Source organism: Gossypium hirsutum, chromosome A10 (genome assembly GCF_007990345.1).
Source record: "Gossypium hirsutum isolate 1008001.06 chromosome A10, Gossypium_hirsutum_v2.1, whole genome shotgun sequence".
In the NCBI taxonomy this organism is placed as follows: Eukaryota; Viridiplantae; Streptophyta; class Magnoliopsida; order Malvales; family Malvaceae; genus Gossypium; species Gossypium hirsutum.
The window spans coordinates 103,617,167-103,623,136 of record NC_053433.1 but is presented as its reverse complement, the minus strand read 5'-3'; the positions used below and the strand labels follow the sequence as shown (position 1 = coordinate 103,623,136).

Sequence of the window (5,970 nt, the reverse complement as noted above, 5' to 3'; positions counted from 1 at the left end):
GAGGGTGCTAATCCTTCCTCGTACGTAACTGACTCCTGAACCCGTTCTTTTTATTCCGTAGACCAAAACTAATTATTTGAAAACAAAATGTTTTAAAGGTGATCCAATCACACCTAAAAAGATTGGTGGCGACTCCTATTTTCGTTTCTTAAAGTCGATTCCCATTTTCCAAAACTCGATTTAAAAATGGTTTCGACAGCTTGGCGACTCCATTGGGGAATAATAAGAGAGTCAAGCCGTGTAATTGATTATCTCTTGTCTTAATGTCGGAAACTAAAAAATTTAAAATTTAATCCTCTTTGCATTACATGTGTTTATATTATTGCATGTGTTGCTATATTTTGATACGCATTGCATTTGCATGACCGTTGTGGTCACACCCTTAAGTGGGAGTGAGAAGCTACGCCTTCGTGAGGTTTTCGCCTCTGTGCAGGATAGTGAATCACTTTCGGGATACATCCGTACCTATGGTTTCGTGAGATTTTCATCTCCGTGTAGCCATAGGGAAATGTATTCCCCTGAACTGAACTTGATTCAAATGAGCCTATAATGGGTGAGGATCGATGAATCTGTTGGTTCGGGTACCTCAACTTTAGAACTAAACCACATATAGAAGGACCGTAGAGCTTAACCTAGATAGAATTATACTGTAATTATTACCCTTGCAGGTTATCTTTAAGTTTATTGTTATCATGTGATACTAACTATTTCCTTTCTTTTGTTTGCATGACATTTTGCATTTATAAAGGTATCGATTCACGGTCAGTTTCTAAGTTAGAAAGTTTTATTATGGAGAACGGACTTCTTGATAGAGTGGAGGGCAACGCTAACGTCCATATATGGTCAGAGCAAACTCAGTTAGTAAAGGAAAATAGTCTAGCCATGGGATATGTGTTAGAACTGTCAGACTACATTCGTATCAGCGTCACACAGGATAATCAGCATGAGTTAAAGGAAATATGGGATCAATGGGGTAGCAAAGCCAAGCAGTTGTTCTACAACAACCATGGGGACTTGCAGTATTGGCTGGACTTGGAAATAGACGAGAATTTGTTTCGGGCCATCATTCAGTATTGGAATCTTGTATACAGTTGCTTTACGTCTAGAAAAGCTGATATGGTACCCGTGGTGGGGGAATATTCGGTTTTGTAGCGTTGTCCTATGATTCAAGTTGATAAAGTTTACTCAAGGACTAACTGTATTCCAACTTTTGTGAGGAAGTTGATGAACGTCATGGGGAGATGGAGTGAGCTAAAATGGAAAGAGCATGAGGGAAAAGGGGCAGTCTTGGAATTCCTGCCTCTTCTGCCACTGGTGCGTCTTAATGTTGTTTCCAATCAAAGCAGAATCAGATACGAGGAAGATTGTTCGACACCCTATGGCAAGGCGTGCTGCAGGAACTAAAGGGCAGATGGTAATGTACTCACCAATCATTTCTAGGTGAACAAGAAGAGTACTGATGGACATTTCCACCATTACAACATTTCTCTTTCATATGAGGATGGTCGATGGTAAGAGTGTTGGAAGGAAAGTGATTGACAGAATGCATGGACCTACAAAGGTGAGTCAGATGGAAAGAATTGTGCCTATGATGGTAAAAGGCTTATTTATTATAGGACCAAACAACAAGCATGAGTTCACCATGATGCGCTTATCAGAGACAATGGAAATGCAAGCCCCGATGGTCTGTCAAAATGGGCGCAAAAGAATGAGATTAAAGAAGACCATATCATTTAAAGACCTTTAAAGTAGAGATTAACTATGCTGAGAAGATACCTATGTAAGCATTTCAAAATGCTTTATGTGGATAAGAATCTAAAAGCTCTCAAGAAACATTAAAGGTGCTGGATATCATTTTAAGGCAGCATGTTAAGTAGGAATGCCTACTTGTTTGCCAATCTTTCTTTCAAGATAATTAGAGCAACTTCACAGACGTTGGAAGAGGTGTCCATAGATGTAGGGATTATCTCATGGTTGAAGCCATAGCTCAAATTCGGGATGGTAGTAGATCATTTACGAACCATGAAGGTACAAGTTGATACATTGAGCACGAAATACAAGCTACATTCAGATCATGGTCAAGAGTTAGCTTTGTTGAGTTAAAACTTTGGGCCATAGGACGAAGGCGTATTTGTAATCCATTCATATGTAAAGATATTCTTTTTTCTAAATAAAGTTTTCTAAATGAAATTGAGTTGAGATCGATACCTTTTTGCATTTATGCATTTGCATTACATCACATCGCATCATATGCATTTAAGTCCATAAAAAGACCCTAATTAGGCAAAAATTATTTCAGTGAGTTAATCGGGGATATGGAACAAAGGTTGGAGGGATTGGAGCAAAGGCAAATATAGATGCAAGAGCAGTTGACCAAAATTCAACAAGATATACGTGATCAAATGTTGGAGCTCCAAAGAAATATAATTGGCCAGTTGGGACAGTTACTAGTCAAAGGGCTTGAAAAGAGGAAAAGCCCAGTGGTCAACACTGAAGATGATAATGAGGTCATTGTTTATTCCCCAAATTTTACTCCAATAGGGGTCCAGGCTCAGCTAGACGCACATCTGCGAGAGATACCAGTTACTATCAAACCCCAACAGCATCAAGCCGGTATGTTGGCACCAGTAAATAATTCAGTAGGCTCAGGTCCTAATTCAGGGAGCAATTCAGCTAGTCTTGTCGTCATTAGAGAAGCAAGGAAGGCCAGTGTGGAGTGTCTGAAATAGTACGAAGCTCTTAAAAAGCAAGAGTGGAGCTCCCGATACAATACCTCGAGGGCAATGACGAGAAAAGAAAAATGAGGTGAAGCTGTTGACTATAAGATAGCCAAGAATGTCAACTACTAGCCATCAGGTTCCTCAAAAGCAAGAATTTGATCCGAGACCGAATCCTGAAAAGCTTCCCTTTACGTCAATTCTAGTGTCGTATAAGGAGCTATATCATAGATTATTTGACGCACATGTAGTGTCCCTGTTTTACATAGAACTGTTGCAGCACCCATACCCCAAATGGTATGATTTGAACGCTCAATATAAGTATCATGTGGGACGCACAGGACACTCAATTGAGAATTGCACTGCCTTTAAAAAGATGATCGAAAAACTCATCAAAATAGGTGTTATAAGCTTTGATCATCTCTCTGGGGCAAAGAATTTATTACCTAATCATTTAGATGGGGAGGTGAATTCCATGATGGAAAGGGGCATGGGATCCAAGAATGCGCCAGGTTTCAGGGCTTTTGAGCAGGACTTGATGTTGGGGAAGCTGAATAACGTATCCGAAGAGGAAACCAAGGAATGAAACTTGTGAGCCCTTGCACATTTGGAAATGTTTTGAACAATGAAATGGTGGAAGTGATCCTTGTATTTTAAAGTTAATTTAGAGTAATGTTCAGAACACACTTGTTGTTTTAAAGCCTAGAAACAATAAGATTTCATTTGTGAAATAGGCTCATGTTTGGACATTGTTGTTTCAATAAAACATATTTTTCATGATTAATTGGAGCAATTGTTCCCTCATTTTTTCTTCATTCATGACATAAATAGTTATTCTTGAATTCATTTATTCCTTGTATATTCTTTTGTGCCTATCGAAGGTCCCTAGATATCAATGACAGGGGCAACAATACTACAGATTCAGAGTTCCTTTTGAGCGCTACATGTGTTTAGAGGAATCTCAGTACTCTGAAGATGACAGAGATTGTGATTTGTTTTTAAATTTGTTAAAATGGTAAAGCAAGAAGAGAAATAAATTCTACTCCATGAAGAAGGGGTAAAAGATATAGCGTCAGAAGAAAGGAAAGGCTGTAAGTTGGAACCAAGCTAGCCTTGGTGGACAATAATGCTGGATACTCGGAGCTCCGCAGTTACTTCTTTGTTTACTTCTTGATAAGAAAAACTCTGATTTTTTATGGGCTATAGAAGCAGAACAATCTATCTGAGTATGACATCGTGACTCACTGTATGGCGCTAACTAGGGTGAAGTATCAGTGCTTTACAATCCTACTTCTAAAAATCAATGCAAAGCTTGGAGAACTAAATTCCATGTTAGTAATTGAGCAAACACCTTCAATTCTAGTTGTTTCAAAGGTTCCAACTATCATCCTTGGAATGGATGCATTATTTGGCTCTCCTGAGCAGTCTGATATACCGTCAATAGCTGCGGTGGTTGGTTTCATGAAATGGCCATTAATTTCCAGTTATAGGGCATCAGGCCATACACGGTCTCTGAAGCTTGAAATGATAGATTCTCTCTTCAAATTAGTTTCTGACAAAGTGGATGAAGGTATCGTAAGGAAAGCTTTTTTAGACTTCTATACAAGTTTAGGGAAAAGGAAGCCTGATCAAATTATCATATTCAGGGATGGAGTTAGCAAGTCACAGTTCAATCAAGTATTGAACATTGAACTAATTGAGGCTTGCAAATTTCTTAATAAGAGTTGAAATCCCAAGTTTGTGGTCATTGTGGCACAGAAAAATCATCATACTAAGTTTTTTTTTAGCAGGGATTTTCTGACAATGTCTGGCCTGGAACCATTATAGACAACAAAGTCTGTCATCCTAGGAACAACGACTTCTATCTTTGGGCCCATACGGGAATGATTGGAACCGCGAGACCTACTCATTATCATGTTCTCTTAGGTCAGATCGGGTTTTCGGCTGATGATCTGCAGGAGCTAGTTTATGCTATGTCAAAGAAACGCCACAGACATATCTGTTGTGGCCCCTATTCGCTGAGCTCATTTGGTAACTTCACAGTTATAGCAGTTTATAGAGTTTAAAGATACTTGAGAAACATCATCAAGCCATGGTGGAATGACAACTCCGGGAGCGATTTATGTACTTCAGCTTCCCAGAATGAAAGATAATGTCAGCAGCTACATTGAACTATTTTTATCTAGAGCTTCTGGATTTTAGCTACTATTCGCTTCTTTTGTTTGACAAACGTCAGCCCGAATTTTTACCGGGGCAAAAGAATTTCATGAGGGGGAACTTGTGCTACAAGAGATTCTTCCTATGCAAAGGATTTCAAAGGGAAATGTATACCAAATGGGAAAGACCATAGATTTTGAAAAAGCCTCCTCTAGTGGTGCAAAAGATTTACCCAATATAGTGAATTCAGACTCAATTAAGGAGTATTTTGTCTGAAAATGAAGGGAAGTCAAAGTGAAAACCCGCAAAGGGCGCTTTGAGACTTCTATTTCAAAAAAAAAAGAGAAAAGAAAAATGGAAAATGGAAAATGGAAAAATGGAAAAAGAGGAAAAATGGAGAGGCCAAGGTGAAACCCTCAAAGGGCGCCTTGAGACCAAAGGGGTTTTGAGCTGAAAACCCGAAAGGACAGCTCAAATTTTGGTGGGCAGTAATGACCTTCCTATACCGGAGTCAACAAGTAGTGAAGTATGTTACATACCGGGGCATCAAAAAAGTACTTTGGGTCTTCTAAACACATGTTAAACTCAAAACAGTCTCCACGGAATTTGTATATAGAAGCCCAAGCTGCGATATCTAAGGCATTTGATTTTTGTCTTGTTTACTATCTTTGGAATCTCTTTTTTCTCAAAGATAGGTTCTTAGATTAATCTCATTTGTTCTTCTTTTGATAAATCATTCAAACTCTAATTTTCCTCAAGATCAATTTGTTATCCATTATTCATAAAGTATGTTGCATTGAAATAATAATGGATGAACTAAAATATCTTCACAAACGAAGTTTTGCATATTACTCTGGAAATTTCTAGATAATACAAAGAAGCTGAAACATAACAATTGTTTAAGGAATTCCCATTGAGTGAGGATTGGAGGTACTCAAGAAATTTTCTTCTTCGGTCTAAATGGTGATTAGACGATGTTGATCCTAAGAAAGGGTCATTTCATAAATATCTCCAGTGGGTCGTAACATGTGAGAATGATACAGTGGACCAAATCGATGGAGACGGTTCTAAGCATTTGAGCAAAATAGGGTTGGTA

The 5,970-nt window shown here is 38.5% G+C and overlaps 1 pseudogene; it reads left to right on the top strand.

The window, feature by feature from the left end:
* The first annotated feature begins 3,965 nt into the window (after positions 1-3,965).
* LOC121208070 (protein argonaute 4A-like) lies at positions 3,966-5,134 on the top strand (annotated as a pseudogene).
* Positions 5,135-5,970: the final 836 nt, after the last annotated feature.